Source organism: Notolepis coatsorum, assembly GCF_963971535.1.
Source record: "Notolepis coatsorum genome assembly, chromosome: 6".
Taxonomy (NCBI): Eukaryota; Metazoa; Chordata; class Actinopteri; order Aulopiformes; family Paralepididae; genus Notolepis; species Notolepis coatsorum.
The window spans coordinates 105,044,986-105,068,639 of record NC_140170.1 but is presented as its reverse complement, the minus strand read 5'-3'; the positions used below and the strand labels follow the sequence as shown (position 1 = coordinate 105,068,639).

General features: G+C 42.4%; 1 protein-coding gene across 1 annotated transcript in view; it reads left to right on the top strand.

Annotated features, from left to right (window-relative positions):
• igsf21a (immunoglobin superfamily, member 21a) overlaps window positions 1-23,654 on the top strand; it is a gene marked incomplete at both ends in the record, with an annotated part of 963,192 nt that overhangs the window by 476,432 nt on the left and 463,106 nt on the right.

The window sequence follows — 23,654 nt, the reverse complement described above, 5'->3', positions numbered from 1 at the left end:
GTCATCAGAAAACTTTTGGAGATGGCAGTTCCCGGAGCTGAAGCGGAAGTCTGAGGTGTACAGGGTGAATAAAAAGGGTGCCAATACAGTTCCCTGGGGGGCTCCAGTGTTGCAGATCAGCACGTCGGAGTGGCACCCCTGCAGTTTGACAGACTGTGGTCTGCCAGTGAGGTAGTTGAAGATCCAGGCCACCAAGTCGTCCTCCACCCCCATCACTGACAGCTTCTCAGCTAGTAGTGGAGGCTGAATAGTGTTGAAGGCACTAGAAAAGTCAAAGAATGTTACCCTCACTGAGCTGCCCGGCTTCTCCAGATGTAGATAGGCCTTGTGGACCATGTAGATTATGGCATCCTCCACACCGATGTGCTGCTAATATGCAAACTGCAGGGGGTCCGTAAAGTCTCTCACCTGTGGTTTTAGGTGCTCCAGAACCAGCCTCTCAAAGACCTTCATGACCTGCGCCATCAGAGCAACCGGCCTGTAGTCATTGAGAGTGGTGGGGCGTCCCTTCTTGGGCACAGGGACGATGAGGGATGTTTTCCACAGCCGGGGAACCTTCTTCAGTCTCACTGAGAGATTGAAGAGGTGTTGGAATGTACGCAGAGTTGAAATAGTTGTACCCTTCCTGCTGACTTGTTGTACAGAACTTGTATGTCGCTTTGGATAAATGAGTCAGCTAAATGGTCCTTTTAATACAGTCACATACCCTGTCCCTTTGACAGGGGCTTCTGTCATCTCTATTAGGCTGCTGCGCCATGCGGTATCCGCCCCCTCCCCCCAAGGGGAGAGCGAGGATAAGGTGATAGAGATCACTGCAACACAACCATCCCTTTTGAGAATTTCACCAGGGCAAGTAAGCTGAATGTTGTACATGGAATGGTAATTACACACTTCATCAGCATATACACTGACGGCTAATTCTGACAAAGGGACCCATCACTGTTTTCTCCCAGCTCTGAGCTTGAATGGCAGTGGGTCGCTATGATTGCAGTGGGATGTTTTGTTTCCATGCAGCTTCATTGTGAGATATCCCCAGGTATCTATCAAAAGCATCCTCGCTGTGTCTAATTAATTAGGCATTTCATCGAATTATCGAATTATGGACAAACTCTCCGTGAAATCATTTGCATTTCATTTGTTGTTCCCTAATGTGCTATCTACTCTCCCTGGCAATATTTACCATATGTATTATTAAGTAGGGCTAGGCAATAATGGAGGAAAATAAATTACACCACGATATACAGAAGGACATTTTTAAAGAATGCTATAGATATATAATTATATGTAACGGTTGTGGCAACATCACCTCAAACTTCGATGCCCAGAGGGAGTTTCGAACACGGGTCTCCCACGCCACGTACAACAGCACAGACCGCTATACCAAGAAGTGAACTCACTGCTTTGTAACTGCTATGTGTCTCTTGAGGATGAGAGTGAGTTTAACCCATAGCACCGTTACTCACCCCAGCCCTTCGTGACAGCGCTTCACGATACCATCCATTACATATATATATATATTAAGGCTATCAAAGTTAATGCTGGGGTGAGAGATGAGGAAGGGGCAAGAGAGAAAGAGAGCTGGGAGAGTGTGTGTGTGTGAGAGGGGGGGGGGGGCGGGGTGTGAGTCCTCAGCCCTTGTGTGGGTGAATGTAACAAGTTCCTAACGTTTTCTTTACCCTATTATTTCATGCACACTTTATTCATTGTTTTAAATTATTATTATTTATTTAGTTATTTTGTGCATCACTCTGTTTTGAATTTGATGCAAATTTGAAATGCATGAGGGTCATCCTTTTGTGTTAAATGGCTGCATAAAGCAAGCATTTGTTGACTCATGTTGATAAGAGTATTAAAACTTGGAACTTTAAAAAGATCTGTTTAAGGTAGTTACAATTAATTGTTTTCTAAATGTGATACATTTGCGATTAATCGTGAGTTAACTCATGCGATTAATCAGATTAAATATTTTAATCGATTGACAGCACTAATATATATATATATATATATATATATATATATATATATATATATATATATATATATATATATATATATATATATATATATATATACTAATATATCACAACATCGGGTTAGGTATGGAAAATCACATGTTACAGTAGATAATACATTGATGTTCATCATAATGGAATGCTTTTGAATGGTAAGTGTTGGTAATGGTAAGTGGTACCTTTTTTCAGTACAAAAAAATTCAACATTGTTATCACACCACACAAACTAAAACCCCTCTCTACCTCCCTCTCCCAAACCGTTCATACAACCATTTCTTTTTTATGTTGCATGATCATGTATATATTTATTATGTATTATTATATTTGATGTTTAAATATCAACATTATATGGCCACAGGGCTGTCGAACACAGGGCTGAATAGCTAGATGTCATAGTTTCTAAAAGTGAAGGTCCGCCCTGGTCTGTGTCTATTATGAAATTACAACGCTTTCAAAGTACCGAAATATGTCCCAGCTTGATCTAACGTCAATCGGTATTCGTTCGGTACCCAAACCTACATATCAGATATCATTTTGTGTGAGAAATCAGATTTGTATCATTCATTTAGACAACTAAATGGTGTATCATGATTCACAATATTGAATGAAAACATAATAAATAACACAGATAGACAATAAATTATCAATATTTGTATATTGTCCTGCCCCATATAATTAATACATGACAATAGTCATTGAATTAGAATTAGAAGGCAGAGCATGCCATGTTTATGCTTTATTTTCAACCAGTAATTAGTCTTGGCATTGTCATTCTTAAAGCTTATGCTAATGCTCATACTGTAAGATAGAAAACAAATTATAATGATGGTGTCACTGTCGAGGATGAAATCTCTCTCTCAAACAGCAATGGCTCTGTTACGACCATATCCCATAGTTAGGATACCCCTAACCTCTGCTAAACTTTTAAAATACTGTAGCTCTTGTAACTTCACTTTTTATTGTTTTTGTTGTGGATATTCACCATATCCAGAGTAGAGCCATTGCAGATTTTCTAAACCCATTCTTGCTATCACAGAATGATCAAACATGAATGTGATTACATAGCGATTAGGACGTGGATCAGGGGCTTGTTGTGACATTTGCTTTAGAGGAGGAAGTGATTTCGAGTCTTAGCCACTACCCCATATTCTGCCTCAGTGCAGCATACTGTGATTTCCTCTGGGGGTACAGGAGAGAAGAAACTTACACTATGTATTTATTTCACTAGCCTGCGCCAATGACAACACAAGACAAGAATGAGGTACAAGGTATTTATTGGCAATGTGAAAATGAAACATGGATAGACGGCGGAGGGATCGATATGTATGCCTTACTGGCGGTTTGGCATGGATGTATGGGGCACAGGCTCGGCTAGGTGGGATGGGTAGGGAGTGAACGCATTGCGTGCAAGTCGCTGGCCCCCTCTGATCGACACCAGAGTGGCTAGCAGGTGGGCAGGGGAAAAGAAGGGGGAAGCAAGGGGAACTGAGCTTGCGCTGGGGTATAGCAAGCCCCCCATCTGACCTGGATGGAAGAGAATATATAGGGTGGGTGGGTTGCAAAGATAGAAGAAGTATCTGGCAATGACAGGAGAACTACTAGAATAATGCATATAGTTTGAATGTGTGTGAGAATGTGATTTCCCGATTAAAAGGGGGAAAGGGAGAAGCAAAGGCATGATGAGAAGTGGCTGTGTCGGATTGAACGAGTTGGTAGGTGCAGTACTGACACACAGCTGGAGGGCTTTGTGCATTGTGCAGGTAGACAAGTGCCCAGGGGCCGAGATAAAGAGTTGTGAGTCATGGTGCTGGCCTCCTCTTGAAATGTAAAATTATAGTACCAATTAATATACAAGAATAAATTCTGTCATCAACCTGTCTCCCCCCTCCACACATTTGAAATTAATGATTTTTTTAACTTTTTCCAAGCACCCCAGACCCCACTGCCACCACCAACCAAAATAACAGTCTTTGACAACCGTGAAAGACTAATCCAATTAATTTCAAGTTCAGTGTTATATCAAGCCCAAAGTGGCGTAGTCACTCAAGTGGTCTATTGAAAGAATAATGGGTCTTGTCTATGTCATTATGTTTCCTTGGTGTGCATTGCTTGCGAAACACATTTTTCAACTTAACTGGAACACTCCAACATTTTGGGAAATGTATTTACTATCTTGCATTTAGAGTCAGACGAGAAGAGGTGTGGGTGCCTGCAGGGACGCGGGAAGTCCGCGGGAAGTGGGGGTGCTGAGATATCGATCGTTTTTGATTAATTAGTTTTTTTTTTTATATACGTTTTTTTTAAAATAAAATATATATATTATATAATTATACTTGTAGTTGTATTGTCTGCGAGACATCGCCACGCCACCACGCAACACGTCAAAATGCTCGCTATCTGCAAACAGCTCCACTGTCTGTCACGTCATAACCAACACTCTCGTTCACTAGAGGATACTAAATGATGAATTGAAAATGGGGGACCCTGATGTAAACAAGACGAAAGTCTTTCTCTGGTCTGCATCCCCTTAACAATTGTATGTATTGAGCTGTACTATACATCTAAGCTGAGCTATACATCTAAAATCGCTTACCTGCTCAAGGGTCCTGCGTTATGGGCGACAGGCAGCTCTCCACTTCAGTCAGTCCTTTATCCATTTATCCATCCACAGCGCCCCTATGACGATCTGGCAATGAAGTAGGGTAAATCTGCAGTGCCGCTTCGCTCTTTGACATTGAGTAGCCTCGGTTACAATGGAATAAATGCCAAAACAACCTTGCAGTTGCAGTTACACTCCCATCCAGCAGGGGGTGCTGCAGCCCCTGCCGCACCTCCCCTTCCAGCGTCCCTGGGTGCCTGCTAACCTAGCTTAGCATAATTACTGGAACCAGGGGAAGCTAGCCAAATAAATGCACCTTCCAACAACTCTAACACTCTCAGATGATTCAGCCTCCCTGCTTGTCCACTCAGCTTCCAAAACATTATAGTTCCTCCTCCTCCAGTAAATGCTTGGTTCTGTATGAGCCCTGACAGCATTATAGTTCCTCCTCATCCAGTAAATGATTGGTTCTGTATGAGCCCTGACAGCATTATAGTCCCTCCTCCTCCAGTAAATGCTTGGTTCTGTATGAGCCTCTGAGAGCATTATAGTTCCTTCTCCTCCAGTAAATACTGGTTCAAATAGATACAAGTTCTGGATCTTGGTCTGTCCAGAAGAAATAATCCTAATCCTCTCTTACAAAATGTTCCATTAGCAGGAGTCGTTCTTCAATATAATTCAATGTTACGTTTTGGAGTTGTTGGAAGGTGTATTTCTTCACTTTATTAACTGAATAAATGAATGAATGAATGAATGAATGAATGAATGAATGAATGAATGAATGAATGAATGAATGAATGAATGAATGAATGAATGAATGAATGAACGAATGAATGAATGAAAACTTTATTTAAAGCCCAACTTGCAGGTTAAACCCTACTCTGCAATTATGGGTAGTTTACATCATTGGTATCTAATTTAATTATTTATTTATTTCCATTTGACGCCGGAAATTTCACTCAGAAATGGTTAAAAAGGTCCACGCACGAATAACATGCACGAGCAAATCTAAAAGCTTATCAGACGCTAGCACGGCCGTGACGTCACTTCAGGAAACGTATGCCTTATGCCCGTCCGGGTCATAGTACTACTGCATATATGGCGCTGGCTAACGTTAGCATTATGTCTACTGTCGTGAACCATTTTAGATCGGGGCATGTAGAGGAGTTTGGGGAACGAGTAAAATCATGTGCAGGTCCTCTTCTCAGACCTGTGTGGCAAAGCACTGCACACGCATCATGCAAGCTACACGTCGCTGTATGTTGATCAATGGTGGCCCACTCGGTGCATCACAGTGGGCTACTATTGTGCTAACAACGTGCCGCGGCGTCCGGCTGGTCGGCCGGCATGAGTGCCCGATTTGGGGTGGTTCTCTCCTCTTTGTGTGCCCCCGTCCTCGCGGGTGTCCTGCCGGGGAGCTTGTGGACGCGACAACAGCGGCGGCCGTAGGGTGTTTGAGTCTGTAGCGTTAGTTAGCTCATAGCTATCGTGTACCACTAGCGTTACGGGCTCGAGCACCCTACGGCTGCCGCCGTTGTCGCGTCCATGGGCTCCCCGGCAGGGTACCCGTGGGGACGGGGGTGTACAGAGAGGAGAGAACCATTTTGGGTCGGGCGTTCATGCCGGCCAGCGAGCCGGACGTCGGCAAATACAAATATGGTAACGTGGTTGTGGCTTTTACAAATAGTGGTTAGCTTTAGAGATGGATGGCTATGATCACGGAGCAATAGTGTTGTTAGGTGAAACAGATACATTTTCATTCGGCTAGTAGTAGCAAGGCTCTCTGCCTGCAGTGCCTGCCACTAGCTGTGTGTGACTCTCAGAGCCCCCTGGTGCCCTGCACCTGTTGTGACGACATCATTTCGATTATACGCGCACGTTATGAACCATTGATTAAAATATCCACGTGCGTGGTGATTGTGTTGGGCAGACAAAATGTTTGATAAAAACGCTAAAACTGGGTCAATTTCAATACATTTTTTTCCCTTCTTCATGAAAGTCACCGTCGGCCTAGTCCACATTGTTTATTGAACAAAAATACAACATGCAAGTTGGCCTTTAACAGATTGCAGAATGGGTACAATACAGTACGGCTCAATACACACAATTGTTAAGGGGATGCAGACCAGAGAAAGACGTTTGTCTTGTTTACATCAGGGTCCCCCATTTTCAATTCATATTGACATTTATGACATACACAACATACATGACATTTATGGCATAGGGACATACAGGTATTTAGTACTGATACATTTGTGACATAAACGGTATTCAAATATACAGTACTGTTACCCATAGATCCTGACAGAGTATATACATATGATGGGGAGGGGACTGTACATTAGGAGGGGGTGGGTGGGTGGGAGAGAAATATACATACGGTGGGGAGGAGACTGTACATTTGGAGGGGGTGGTTCCCTCAGGCTGCTTCCCTCTGCGTCCAGTCATTGTGCTAAGGTAGGCTAGCATGCACCCGGACCTCTTTCTGTACTGGACACACAGAGATGAAATTGATATCAATCTTCTCGTCTGACTCTGGTGAAGATGGTAAATATGTGTTGTGTTTAAATATCAGGTGGTATTTTTCCCATCTATGGCAGAAATAAATTGTATTTTCCTTTCCCGTTTACCAGTAATATTGGGTCTCATTCTCCAACGGACTTACAACAAGAAATTTGCTCTCAGGGCCATTTGAGACATTTTAGGGCCGGTTGTGGGATTCCCCAACCGTCCCTAAAATTGGATTCGGCCGTGACTGAGAGCAGGATTTACGAGTGCTGAGGAGCATACTTAACTTGACAGACTGCTGTGCTCTGTGTTCTTAATGGCTTTATTTGGGAGGAATCATAGTGATTCCTTCATGTAGGCAGGGGGCAAGGAGGGTCCCGCGGAGGGGGGCCCAGACAGGAAGTAGCAGCATTAGCTGCACTCCAATGGACAATGTAGTTGATGACGGGGTCCAGTAGAAGGAGAAAAAGACGGTGAAGAAGGAGAAGAAGGAGAAGAAGAAGAGCCCATAAAAAGAATTGCGGAGGGCAGTAATACGCCACGATGCGTCTACACTGCCGGAAATTCAAATAAGAAGAAGAAGAAGATTCCTTCATGTCAACCCTACAGGCCTCCTTGGAATAAATTAATTAATCATAATTAAAATAAATATGACAATATTTGTATGATAAGAAATTACGCATTTGATGTCAGAAAAATAAATTATATGGATTAATCTGATCACAGGGCAGCTGGATTAACCATATCTGAACCAGCTATTTTGGACAAATGTATAATTAATTAATTACTCAGATATTCAAACACAATTATGCAATTAGTGTGAAATGATTGAACATAATAATTATTTAATGCCTTCTGTGGCATTTGTATTTCTTATTTGTTAGATATCTGTTTTATTGATTAATTATACATTTTAAAGAATGCAGGTTATAGCCAACATGCAATATATCCCATTGATTGGTACAATGGGACAGACATTTGTTTTATATAGCTATAACCTGCTTTCTTTCAAATATATCATTAATCAATAAAACAGATATTTGGAATACACTATATATGTAGCCTATGCTACGTGTCTATGAATGAACAGTAGGCTTATATTATTCTAATTACTTGTTTAATTAGGATTTAGTAGATACTATATATATGCTCTGCCCTATACGTACAGTAAGTACAGTACACATATTAAGGCCGCCAGAGTCGGGCAGCGGACTGGTGGACTGTACTACTATAGGCAGCGCGGTATCTGTGATTTCCTAATAAAACAAGTCATTCGAATAATATAAGCCTACTGCGTTCATTCATTACGCACGTAGACTATGTGTGTGTGTGTGTGTGTGTGTGTGTGTGTGTGTGTGTGTGTGTGTGTGTGTGTGCGCGCGAGCGCTGCGGCAGGTGGCCACGAGCTGTAGTAGCCTGTATATATGATGACAAATACATTAATCTAATCTCATTTTGATCGGTCGCAAAGCGCTTCCGCCACCATTTTTACATGGCTGCGTCGCATCAATTGCATTTAATGAGCTGGACAGGTGTGTCTAAACTCTCGAATTTGTGCCATTTCATTGGCAAACGGCACAGAGCCTGGCTTATAAGGAGTTCTCGGAGGCGTGTCTTATATGCAAATGACCTAGACGGGAACGCACGTCCATAGTGACATTCCTCATCGCCGGCATCCCAGCTGTTGCGGAATCAGAGTGAACTTGTCGTCGATTCTGTCTCAGTCGAAAATTGTGTTTCACCAAAAGATTTAATGTTGAACGTTTTGATAACCTTTTAGCATTTTTTTTAAAGCCAAATGGCTAAACCTAAATGTTGCAGAGAAATGCACTGACATCGGGTGACTTGATCTGCAACAAGTTTTTGGCTACAGCGTTATTTCCTTTAAAAAAAATATTTTTTCTTTGAGCCAATCAATGCACCCACAACAAATGCACGCTAAGGTGCCAGAAGACCGAAGAGCAGCAGCCTATTAGGAGAGAAGGTTCTGCACACTTAGGCCCATGCAAGTTTCTTTAATTCCACAAAAGCCTTCATCATTTTGTCCTGATGAAGGTCTTATGACCGAGACCTAGGCTTTTGTGGAATTAAAGAAACTTGCATGGACCTAAATGTGCAGAACCTTCTCTCCTAATTTAAACTGCCGCTTGAAATTCTAAATCCCCTGCCTTATCAGAGAGAGAAGTGTATAGGAGGCTCATGGGACCACAGCTGCGTGAACCACAGATGAAGCGAGGAGCGATCTATTAATAGTCCATTCATTTTCCTATAGCTGCAGCAAAGACCGGAGACCCGGGTGCAGCCAGAAAATAGATCTATTAACAGTATTTGATCATCCAATAGGTGCTGATTAATTTGGTCTCTCGTTATTTTAGGCCCTTCTTGTTCACTATGGCCCCATTACAAGCAGGGGAATCACAGCCCAAATCCCCCCAAAAAGACAGACATAAAGGCATCCCATGACTCCGAGGGATCAGCTGAACTGAACTAGGGATGTCCCCCATCCCATCTCAGAGATTGGTATCGGGGTTGATCATGGCATCTTCTTTTTTAATTTTATTTATAGCATTTTCAGCTTTTTCTGGCCACGCAGGACCTTTTGGCCACGCAGGACCGACAGAGGAGAGAGGGCGAAACGGGAGGAGAAGAGGGGAAGACACGCGGCACATGGCCACCGGGTCTGGGAAACGAACCCGGGGCGACCGCCCCGCGACCCAGCGCGCCATGTGGTGTGCTACCGGAGCGCCCCAATCATGGCATCTTTTAACTGATCGGTATCGGCTATATTAAGCCCAATCAAATAAATTTTTTGAAATAATGAAAACCATTAACTCATTGACTGCCATGCTGTTTTTCCATCTTTACTCCCTGGTGCCAGCATTATTGACCATTTGCACGATGTTTGCGGACCCATCGTATATTCTATATTATAGCTATGGAGACAATAGTATGGCTAATTTGACAGGCACTATTTATACTCCAAAAAAAACTGTTTATTTCTACATACCTTCGTTCATGCGCTATGATCGCTATCCCACGCTAAAAAACGCCTGTTTTACATTTAAACATTTAAAATACAGGTGGAAGATCTAATTAAATTAAAAACACTTACATACTGAGGTAGGGATGTTTGTGATCATGTTTTTATCATGTGTTTGTGTAAGGTTGAAGTTAGTTGAAGATCATTCCAGGAAGCGGATGCATCCAAACAAAATGCAGACTTACCAAATTCAGATTGAACTCATGGGACCTGGGTGGGTCAGATAAGGTCCATAATTCCAATCCAATCCAATCCCATCATTGTGATATATGGTGGACATTTTCCATCAATGGCTTTAACTCAATCAGTGCTAGACCGAGGATAGTCCGGTTATCTTGCCATGCGTTTAGCGCCAGGACCCCCGAAAACCATGCAGAGTATAGTCAGGTTTTCATCGTTATTTATTTTATTCTATATTTTTATTCATTTCTCTCACATGGACCTCAGAGTTACCATAGGGAACCACTCTGAGATTGATAGAGTGCAATACCAGCCGCATCCAGGTAGTGGCAGTATCGCCCACCCTTCAAAACCTTTTTTTCACACACGGTGTTACATTCAAATGTCTCCGGGCACAGTTTTCTTGGTCAGGCGAGTCTAGCGGTTCACTCAATGGCATTGGAACCCAGATGCATGTGTTGTGGTGGATTATGTTGGCGACACGATGGACACCAATACTGGAAATCGCGATCAGACAATTGGAATATTCTTTTTGGGGTACCTCCTAGTGAAAGTAAGGATTTAAGGACTATATGACATTATACAATGGCATGCAAATTTCTCGATTCTGATTGGCTGAAACAGTCAAGTTAAACGTGGTTATTTCTTATAATCCCCGCTCGTGATCCCAGAACCTGCCCACAACCGAATTACAATCACTCCGCCGTTCGTGGTTTTAGAAATGAAAGCAAGATGGCGGACAATAATCTTTAGGAATGGATATGTTGAAAGCGTCATAACGACTAAATCCAAAACGATTCTGTCACGGCGAATGTGTTAGTTTCTTACACAATGTTGGATTATGTAATTGGTGGGTCATGAGTCATTGTGGAACAAAATAAATATCGCGCAAAGTCTGTTGTTAGATGGCATTCGTCAAAAGGACATGCATTTCAGTGTTAATAAAATGTTCAAGCAATCAATCAATCAAACCAATAACACAAGCTCACGCGGAGGTGCGCATGTGTAAGTGAGCGTGGGTTATTGAATTGATTGATTGCAAATTTTATTAATGTCCGCCTTGTTTCTAACTGGTTAAGAACTGTTAAGAACTTCATTATTAGATGCTTCTATAGAAAGTAGGTTAAAAAAAAAAGAAAGACGTTTTCTTTGCCCTATAGGAGGCAATCTTTTTTTTTACACTTTCTATAGAAGCAGCTGGGAGGTGCGCTGTTTTAAGTAAGCGTGGGTTATTGAATTGATTGATTGCAAATTGATTAATGTCCGCCTTGTTTCAAACTGGTTAGGCTTAGGCCCTCTTTCGAAGTCGCCCTCTTTCGAAGTTGGTTATGCTTAGAGTTTGGAATCAGGGCTGGTGGTCTATCGCCCTGCTCTAAAGATAAACTCTAAGCCTAACAACCACCCATAGGCGTTCAAGTTCAAGTTCAAGTTTCTTTATTAGTTGTCATACAGAAGTAAAGAATACTTTTATACAAAATGCTTCTTTCTGTTTCGCTCCAGAGACTGTGCTAGGCAAAAATAGATAATAAAATAAGTATAGCAAGTATAAAATAGAAGTCAAGTACGTAGACAAAAATGTTCAGTATATACATATATACAATGCTCTGTACTCTACAATGTAGAGTAGAAGTAACTGAGTTACCATACAATATACTATACAGTGCAAAGCAGAAGTGGGATGAGGTACAATTTAGGTACACAGTAAGGTGTAATGAGGTATGGGTTGTAGTGCAAATTCTTTACCGATAAATATAAAGTGTGGTTAGGTGTACTAAAGTGGTTAAAGTGGGTGCTGCAGTGAGTTGTATGTTTAAAGTGAGTGTGTGCGTATGGATGTGTGTGCTGTGAGTGCATTTGATGGTTGTTACATAGTGTTATTGTTCGTTGAGCATCCTGATGGCCTGGGGATAGAAGCTTCTTCTGAGTCTCTCTGTGCTTGCCATGAGACTCCGGTATCGCTTGCCTGACCGCAGCAGTTCAAAGAGGCAGTTGTTTGGGTGGCTAGAGTCTTTGATAATTCTCTTAGCCTTGCCCATGCACCGCTTGTTGTAAATGCCCTGGAGGGTGGGAAGCCCCCCTCCAATTGTGCGTTCGGCTGAGCGGGCCACTCTCTGTAGTCTGCTACGGTCTTGTGCGGTGCTATTCCCAAACCAGGAGGTGATATTGCCAGTCAGGATGCTCTCTATTGTGCATGAGTAGAAGTTCTTAAGGATCTTCTGACTGACTTGGAACTTCCTTAGGCGCCTGAGGAAGTAGAGGCGTTGCCGTGCCTTCTTCACAACACTGTCAATGTGTGAGGTCCATGTCAAGTCCTCGGATATGTGGACTCTGAGGTACTTAAAACTGTTCACTCTCTCAACCGGTGCCCCGTCGATGCTGAGGGGGCTGTAGTCCCTGACCCCCGACCTCCTAAAGTCCAGAATCATCTCCTTTGTTTTTCTGACGTTCAGGGAGAGGCTGTTCTCTTGACACCATCCCGCTAGAACCTTGACCTCCTCCAGGTAGGCCCTCTCGTCGTTTGCAGAGATCAGGCCCACCACTACTGTGTCGTCAGCAAATTTGATGATTGTGTTGTTGTTCCGCTGTGCCACACAGTCATGTGTGTACAGGGAGTAGAGGAGGGAACTCAGAACACAGCCCTGGGGGGCCCCTATGTTGAGAGTGATGGATGAGGAGGTGCAGTTGCCTGCTCTCACCACCTGGGGTCTGCCCGTCAGGAAGTCCAAGACCCACTGGCAGAGGTCATAGTTCAAGCCTAGGTCCCTGAGCTTGGCTATGAGTTTGGAGGGGACTATGGTATTGAATGCTGAGCTGTAGTCGATGAACAGCATTCTCACATAGTTCCCCTGCCTCTTGTCCAGGTGTGATGCTGTTGTGTGCAGCACATGGGCTATGGCGTCCTCCGTGGACCTGTTGGGGCAGTATGCAAATTTCAGGGGGTCCAGGTTGATGGGGAGGGAGGAGCAGATGTAGCCCTTTACTAGCTTCTCAAAGCACTTCATGGCTATGGAGGTGAGAGCTACAGGGCGGTAGTCGTTGAGGCAAGCAGGCTTGGATTTTTTGGGTACAGGGATAATAGTGGATTTCTTCAGACAGGTGGGGATGACAGCCTGTTCCAAGGACAGGTTAAATATGTCAGTGAATACCGGGGCCAGTTGGTCGGCACAGACTTTTAGGACGCGGCCGGGGATACCGTCCGGTCCTGCTGCCTTCCTGATATTCACTTTCTTAACACTTTCTCCGCCAATAATGTCATACAACGGGTTTCAAGTTCATGCGAATTCTGCCAGATCACGGCGTACGACGTTATTCTGATAATATTTCATATTTTCGCCATGGTATTCATATTTCACTCACAGAGCCTTGTGGGATGCTGTGGGACTCGGCACAACTCTGCAACGCTTCAATACTGCCACCTGGTGGATAATCGGCGAGTTGCCAAACCGGAAGTGGACGGTTGGGTCTCGGTGCGTCTCCGAAATCCATCCGGCCACTCGCTTATCGTTGCGGGACTCGAGACACACGTCCATGTGTAGCGATCGCTGCCATAACTCAATAATCGACATGGTTTGGGCGTGTATTAGTATTATACAAACCGGAAATGGATCGCCTCGATCCCCATCAACTGGGATCTGTTTGCTCCAGTATCATCGCCCAACGGTAAGAGGAGGCTGCCGTGAGTTTCAGCGTTTTTGTTTATTATTATCGATGCAAACTGCTCTGATCTATATATCACCCATACTACATAAATCATTTAACGACGATCACGGAATTATAAACGCCCCCCCCTCCGTTCACCCGCGCATGATCAGTCATAATGTTTAGGACCATGTACAGTTGACATTTTTAATATAGCGTGTATCGGCAACAAATGGCATTTGATAATGTATATATGCATTTATGCCTATATCTCACGTTCTAGGATTTACTGCAGAAAACGATAAAAACATATTTATATTCTAGATGGTATTTTTGTATGAATGTGTGAATGAAAAAGTAAAACGTTCCTACATCCTGAACGATAGATAATCGATGTTGAATGGGCCATAGTAATGTCAATTTAGCAATACAATTTAAAAAGTTATAGCCCTGCAAAGAAGGTAAACATCTCCATAGGCTTAGACTGGTGGCAGTGATCAAACATTGATGGATATAAGCGTGGCAGAGAAAGTGTTAAAGGTCCTCCTCACCTCATGTTCTGTTACCCTGAACACTGAGTCTCCATCAGCAGTGTCCCCTCCCCTCCATTGCAGTGGATTGTAGGCTGGTGCTGTTATTCCCAGCCTCAAACCTCGCATAGAAGGTATTGAGATAATTTGCTAAGGAGATGTCACTGTTCAGTTTGAGGGAGGTGCCTTTGTAATCTGTCATCGTTCTGAGGCCCTGCCACATAGCTCTAGAGTCAGCCTGTTCATATTGGCGTGATCTAATTTCTATAACCCACTCTGTCTTGTGATGTAATGCTTAATCAATCCTGCTTTGATCCAACCATGATTTCACATTGATCGTTGCGACCATGTGTAATGTACTCCAGAACGTATGCCGTTGGTGACGATCAAAGCATCAAAAAACTACCCCCCCCCCCTTTCATGCATCCATGATGAAACATAATACCTATTATATACATTTGATTTGGAAATAGTAGCGTGTCCAGGCGAGCAACGCCAACACTTTTAGTCAAATTCACGTATTCCTCCATAGCACCGTTTTATGGAATTAGCCAGGATCAACTATACTTATATTCACCACGGTATAACACGCGAACGTATATATGAAAAAATTTATTCTTTTTCACATATTGAACGATGGATAGTTGATGTCAAATGAGCCATAGTATTGTATCCATAGCTATAATATAGAATATAGATATAGCCCTGCAAACACTGCCACGCAGCCCTATCTCTTAGAGTGGTGGCGCAGTAGGAACTACAGTAAGATGCTCTTGGCCTCCGGCGCTGAATGAGTTAAAGATAAACAGATACCTATGTCTATTTAGTTTTTCTGATAGAGAATACCAACCCACCTTATCATATAGGATGCAATGATGAGTGCCGTAACTATCACCAGTTATGAAGAGCAGATTGATAGACGGTCTCTAGGGGTGAAAGAGTGGACAAGGCAGCGTTTCTATAAATGATCACCATAATCCAAAACTGACATAAAACTGCTTCAACAATCTTCTTTCTGTAAATCATAGGGAAGCTTGGTTTGTTTCTGTGAAGGAACCCACTATTTTGTCTTGAGATTGGCTATGTGGTATTTAAAAGTACATTTTTCATCAAGCCAAATGCCAAGATATTTATATTCAGTGACTCTCTCAATAGTGGATCCATTTAGAATAGATACATAAGAAATTATAATCTATATTTCTGTATCTAGAAAATAGCATGCATTTCAGTATTCAGCACCAGTTTAAGCTTGATGAGAGCTTCCGAAGTTCCTGCAGAGCATCAAATGAATGTTGGAGGTTATCATGTATTACATCAATATTCAGAGAGATTCAGGCTATGCCTATCACACAATTTTTATGTAAATGAGAAAATAGCAACACCTTGGCCCTCATTCATCAATGTGTGCGTAGAACATGTTCTATTTCCACACGTAAGCACGGAATGTAGAACTAGTGTACGCACAGGGAAGTCGGGATTCATCACACGTGCGTACGCAGGCTCTACGCACACCTGTCATGATGAATCCCACCTTGGCTCTGCGCCGCGGCTCGTGCACGCTTTCATGTATTTGCATACCAGAAACGCCCCGATTAACCATATACGGTAATGGAATACACCCATGAAATGTGGAAAAATGGACTAAGCCGAGGGAAGCGTGTCATGAGACAGGCTGACAGACGTGTACACTTACGGTGATGTCGGATATGATATCTATTAACCATTGCTGCCTGGGCAGCGCAAACACTAATAAATACCGCGCTGGAATATGACTGCCTTTTCCCGTGTTGTTTGATTAATACCCAGGGATTAAAGTTCTCCTCAATTTTATTCCAAATCGCGATGGATCTCCCGTCAATTTTCTACCTGCTGCATATGATTTCTGGAGGCATACTACAATCTATTTTGATGTCAGTATTGGGTAGCCTATATAAACAATAATAGAGAGCATATACAAGAACAATGAATCTCACTGCATGTATGATGTAGCCTGCCTTTCAATACATGAACTTGAATTCCATCATGTTTGTGTGCGGGACTCACAAGGCTGTTGTCACAATGGGTGGTACCGGTACAGTAATAATTACAGTCCACACAATATCACGATCCATGCCATAGCCTATGTTCTATTAGGACATGATCTGTGACGACAAATGTTCTAGAATGTTTGAAGATATCATACTCTGACAGCATGCCTATGATCAACAAAAACGCGAACTTGAATCCCATCATATACATAGTCTGTCCACTATCTGGTGTCATTGCAATGCGTTTTCTATTCTTTCTTATACAGTAAAAAGGGGGAAGAACACTATATTCATATGACTTGTATTCTGCTTACAGCTTCGAAATTCCACTTGTTTCGTTTAACGTAAAGCCTTTTAAATATAATCAAAACGTTCCCGTGTTTCTGCGGTCTGCGCAACATAATAACGAGTTGAGCTTTATGATTTATGATGAATTGAAAATGGGGGACCCTGATGTAAACAAGACGAAAGTTGGTCTGCATCCCCAATTAACAATTGTATGTACTGAGCTGTACTGTACTGTACCCATTCTGCAATCTGTTAATAAACTTTTCAATCAATCAATCAATCAAGCTACGCGGAGCGCAGTCAGTCAGTAGCCTACACCCCGTATATTCCGATAACGCTATATAAACCATGCTGCATTCATTCTGAGAGAAAGATCTATTATTCCAAATGCTATTTATAGGATTTTGACCATAATTACACTACTGTTGCTATTTTACAATGAACTATAATGAACTACGGTTCGTACAGAACATGCCAGTGTTTTTATGCACAGAAGCTAATTTCCTTGTTGTAATAATATATTCTACCACTGGGCGCCAGGTACGCCTGGTCTGACCTGTGCGTAGATGTAAGCACGGAGTCAAGTTCAAATCGAAATTGATGAATCCCACTCTTTGCTTAGAAATGATCGTACGCACAGGGTAAGCACAGATCTGTGCGTAGAACACGTTGATGAATGAGGGCCCTTGTCTCATATGGATTGCTACCATATCATTTCATTGAGCTGTAATTAACACAACACAAGGATTCAATAGCATCACTGGTGGCCATAATCAAACTAATTTCCCCTCAAACTAAATTAATGTGTGCAAAACAGTTTAGAGGTTTTGGATGTGTGTCAGATTATATGCAAAATAAATTATCATTATTTTTTTGGTGGGGTGCCCCTTTAACATCAAGCGGGTGGGGAAATGCTGATCCATTGTGTCTATATTTGATACATTTTTAAATCGGTACTGTAGGTGTCTGGTTGCTAGACAGGGGTGTTGCTGCTTCCATCTGCCTGTTCTTTTTGTCTTTTTAGTTATGATGATGGACATAAACGCTCAGAGAGGATGAACTTTTTGGAACGGACAGATACACCACCATATCTTGGTGGTATATCCCTGGCCTAGCAAAGCAGGTTGGTGGGTATAGGTGCAGTGTTTTCGCACATACAAAAACCTTATATGCAAATCAAGACATCAAGACATAGTCGCCGGCTGCTCATTTGCATACAGTACAACGTCCTCTTATCTCAGTAAATGCTGCATCTATAAACACCCAATTTGCTTTACTAGGTCAGTAATAAAATGAACCCCTGTGCCAGGCATTCTTTTTCGATAGCCGTACACCTCGTTGTTTATTCCTGCATAATTAATGGTACTGTAATTGCGTATATGAGAATTACTGGTATTTTTATTTTAATGATGTAGATATTTCAATAGTACCTTTATAGTAGTTGTAATGGTTCCAAGCATGTGAAGCGTTTAGATCTTTCTATTCGATATTTTGTGGTTCTTTATTTGCATTAGCAATAAAACCAAAACATTCCCTCTAGTTTACCGCTTGTTGTTCTTCCCCTTGCCTGATTCTTGGTTGTTGGTGTTGCCTTAATGGAGTTTTAAATGCACTGTAATAGTAAATGGACTGCATTTATATTGCGCTTTTATCCAAAGCACTTTACAACTTTACAACTAATTCACCCAGTAGTTAGGGGTTAAGTGTCTTGCTCAAGGACACACGCTGCCAGGAGGAGCCGGAATCAAACCGGGAACCTTCGACGACCACTCTACCTCCTGAGCCTGTAAGAGAAGGAGAGGAGACACACTGTAAGGATACAGCTGAATGCAAAGTCTCATCCCTGAAGAGTAACATGCCTGGTGCAATTATTTTATTCTTAGGCTTATTTTAACATTTCTGCCTTGTTAGGTAACTGACCGAGTTGGCACATGCATGAAAAGATTGCATCACGTTCAAGGTCATAAAAAACTTAATTTGTAATATTCCGTTCCAATTCTTTTTTTTGTGAATACCACTATGAACCTAACTCAACATATCTATCAAAGATTCCAAAGATTTCCGAATTGTAACCCCTTATATTCCTGTTTGTGTTAGGGTTAGGTTTATGGTTAGGGTTAGGGTTAGGGTTGGGGTTGGGGTTAGGGTTAGGGTTAGGGCCCGGGGATAGGGTTAGGGTTTTAACCCCTAATGGCATGAAATAAACCACTAGGGAAGTTTTTTCCTGTCAAATGGGTCACTTTTCTTTTAGAGGTCTTCAAAATGTAATCTTCTCAAATTATGGAAATATATGGAAATTAAGCAAACGGACCCAATTTCATGACATAATCATCAACACAGCCACTGTTGTACACACACACACACGCGCGCACGCACGCACACACACACACACACACACACACACACACACACACACACACACACACACACACACACACACACACACAAAGGCTAAATACACGAAATCCTTGCTGAGGAGGCATGATTGATTGATTGATTGAAAAGTTTATTAACAGATTGCAGAATGGGTACAGTACAGTACAGCTCAATACATACAATTGTTAAGAGGATGCAGACCTGAGAAAGACTTTCGTCTTGTTTCCATCAGGGTCCCCCATTTTCAATTCATCATATGACACACATGACATACACACAGCACACACACCCACACGCACACACTCACTCAAACAAACAACACACTGCAGCACCCACTCTCCACACTTTAGATCACACAAACACACTTACACTTTATATTTATTGATAAAGGATTTGCACTACAACTCGTACACCTACTGTGAATTGTACCTAAATTGCACCTCGTCCCATTTCTCCATTTCTGCCTTGCACTATATAGTATTGTATATTAGTACACTGCACAGTATTGTATATTGTATGGTAACTACGTCTATTCTGCATCGAACATTGTACATATGTCTAAAGTGAACACTGTGACCTCTTTTTTTTTTTTTTTTTTTTTTTTTACTTCTAATTTTACTATGTTTTTATTTCATACTTATCTTGTCTTGCACAGTCTCTGGAGCGCAACAGTAAGAAGCATTTTGTACAAAAGTATTCTGTACTTCTGTATGACAACTATTAAAGAAACTTGAAACTTGAAACTTGAGATAGACACTGCTGCTACATCTATACATTTATGACATACCAGATTTTCAAATACAGTACTGTTTGTGATACTAAAAAAATCCAGAAGAAGAGTATATACATTTGACATAGAAACTGTGCATTGGGGGAGGTTGGGTAGGTGGGGTGGGGCTGTACATTGGAGGTGGGGGGGGGGGGTTGGGTAGGGGGGGGGGGGACACTGTACATTGGAATACTGACATACATTTGACATGGAAACTGTACATTGGAGGAGGTTGGGTAGGTGGGGTGGGGTTGGGTGGGGCTGTACATTGGAATACTGACAAAGCCATGCTTGGTCTTTATTGTACAACTGGGTTAGGACATTTGTAGGGGCCAGTTTTGAATTGCAGTCTCCCGTAGGTGTTCTTTGAGAGTGTTTTTGAAGGTGGGTAGTGATTTACATTCCTTTACAGCTTTGGGTAGGGCGTTCCACATTGTTGTGGCATAATTGCGAAACGTGTTTAGTCCCTTGTTTGAGCCGAATCTGGGTTTTACATGATTTGTGGAGCTCCCTCTGGTGTTGTGATCGTGGTATTCACTGACCTTTGGGAAGTATTTTGACATGTACATGGGTACCTTGGTCGTGTAGTGTATCTTGTAGACCAGGCCCATTGCAAGTTGCTGTACTCTGTTGTCTACTCTAAGCCATCCTAGGTTGGCAAAGTGTGCAGGGGTGAGGTGGGTTCTAGGAGTCAGGTCAAGCAGTAGTCTGACTAGTTTGTTTTGAGATGTTTGTAATTTGGTTTTTAGTGCCTTTGAGGTGCTTTGGTACCATGAGGTGCAAGCATAGTCGTAGTACCCTTGAATGAGTGCTTCTGCCAGAGTCTTCAGGGTATTCTTGTTTACCAGGGAGGAGATCCGGTACAAGAATCGAGTTCGTTGATTGACTTTTTTTATTACATTGGATGCCATTTTGTCACAGGAAAGATTAGCCTCTAGGATGGAACCCAGGTAGGTAATTTCATCTTTCCTTGTGACAATATTGTCACCCACTGTAACTGAGAAGCCGTCTGTTTTGCTGAGTTTGTTATTTGAACCGAAGAGAATGGACTCTGTTTTGCCCATGTGTAATGATAGTTTGTTGTCGGCGAGCCATATGCAGATTTTGCCTAGTTCCGAGCTGAGGGTTTTTTCAACCTGTAACTTGTTCTTGTCAGAGACCAGCAGGGCTGAGTCGTCCGCAAACAGGAACAAGTTGCAGTCACAAGCTGACGACATGTCATTTGCATAAATTAGGAACAGTAGTGGTCCTAGTATGCTTCCTAGTGGAACACCACAGTTCACTGTGAGGGGGGGGGATAGGGTACCGTTTACCTCCACCATCTGTTCTCTCCCCTCCAGGTAGGATTGTATCCAGCTCACTGATAAACTATCAAAACTAGGGATGTCCCGATCGCCTTTTTTTGCTCCAGATCCGATCCCGATCATGTGATTTTAAATATCTATCGATCCGATCGTTTCCGATCCGATCTTTCACATTAGTAATCCATTTTGACGCACTTTTGTCAGAAACTGGCAGAGCGAGACAAGCCCATCTGTTGCCTATAGTCCGGGGCGCAAGCGCGGAGGCTTTTGTTATTACATTCACCCTGAGAAATGTGCTTCTGCTTCATATGAGAAATATTAAAAGTTTCAATATATGTTTGCACATTAGTATACATTCAGTGTTCGACTTACGTAATGGTCCATTCTGGTCTGAAACGCCGACGATAGTCACGTTATCCTCCAGGTGAATAGTTAGTCTGAAAACTTCGCCTCCAGCCTGTCCTCCTTGCAAACATTGCAACTGGCTTGACTTTCTATTTTAAAATGCTTAGTTCCAAACCTCTGACATTAAGTCTAGCTGCTCAAGTCAGTGGATATTAACCGTGTTTCGGGAGCGACGTGTTGTACTGTTGTTGTGATGTGGAGCGTGTAGCGTGTAGCCGGTCTAAATTAAAGGGGATGTGTTTGTTGCAACGGTGTAAATTAAAGGGGAATGTGTTTGTTGTGGACAATTATTCTGCTCTGTGTGACAATAAATACATTAATGATGATATATTATATGTAATTTAAAACCAAAACTAAGGCCTCCGTATGAGTTTAAGACGTGGACATGGTCATGTTTGTTGAATAAAATGTTTCTTTTTTTGACTGCCGATTTTTATTATTATTTTTTCCCGATCCCCGATCCTCTGAAAAGCATGTGATCGACGCCGATCCCGATCACGTGATCGGATCGGGACATCCCTAATCAAAACCAATTGCTTTTAGCTTGTCAATCAGAATGGTGTGATTGACAGTGTCGAAGGCCTTTTGTAGGTCTAGCATGACCATGCCGCAGTATTTGCCCGCGTCCACCTCTTGCTTGATGTGGTCGTTCAAATAGAGAAGGCATGTGTCAGTGGAGTGGGATGTTCTGAAGCCAGATTGGAATTCGTAGATTAGATTTTTATCCGTAAGGTACTTTTCGACCTGTTCGTATACTATTTTTTCCATGACTTTCGAGATGGATGTAAGGATAGAAACAGGGCGGTAGTTGCCTGGGTCTAATTTGCTGCCCTTTTTGTGCAGGGGTGTTACTCTCGCTATTTTGAAGTCCTTGGGGACGTGTCCCTGTTTTATGGAGAGGTTTATTATGTGTGTGATGACTGGGGTGATGGCGGCTGCTGAGTCTCTGAGGAATTTGGAGGGGATGTTGTCATGGCCAGTGGCCTTGTTCGGTTGGAGGGCGCTCAGTTTATTGAGTACCTCATCTGTAGTTACCATTTCCAGTTTGAAATCGTCTTTGTGGACGCCTAGGTTCTTGTAGTATGCTACTATGTGATCTACCCCATACTGCCCTGAGTGGGAGGGTAATTTGTTTACCAGTGTTGTGGCTATGTTTGTGAAGAAAGTGTTTAAGTAATTGGCTACATCCAGTTTGTCTGTGATGAGCGTGTTGTCCGTCTTTATGTTTATGTTTGAGAACCTGGTTTTAAGTTTTTTACTGCAGCCTAGTTGATTATTGAGTAATTTCCAAAGTTCACATGGTTTATTTTTGTTTTCCTCAGTTTTGTCATTGATGAAATATTTTTTTGCAGTTTTTATCATGGAGTTTACGTCATTTCTTAGTCTGTTTCTTTCTAGTTTGAGTTCAGTCACGTGGGCTTGGAGTTCACTGCTCGTGCTTTTGGTAAGCTTTGACTGACTTATGAAATTCAGAGCATTTTTTGTCTCTGGCTTTCATAGCGGTCAGTATTTCAGTGTGCATCCACGGCTCAGCGCGATTTTTTACCCTGGTGGTTCTTAGGGGGGCCATGTTGTTTAGTATTGTTGAGAATTTGGTTTTGAAGCCAAGCCAGGTTTCTTCAACCAGTGTACCATTGAGTTCATCTGACCAGTCCAGGCTCTTCAGTTCAAGGTTAAAGGCCTCGCTAGAGTACGTTTTGAGGTCTCTAGATGTGACCATTTTGTGACAGCCAGCCTTTTGCTTTGGCTTTTTGCGGGAACAGAATATCATATAATGATCACTTAACCCGCATGCTATCACCCCTTTATTGGAGATCATGGACTTGTCGGAGGTCAGGATGAGGTCAATGGTAGTCTGGGTTGATTCACACACCCTTGTGGGTTGGGTGATTAGCTGGCTGAAACCGTGCAGATCAGAAAATCTACTGAAGGCCTTGAAGACGGGTGCTGCTTTACGTAGCATATCCGTGTTCCAGT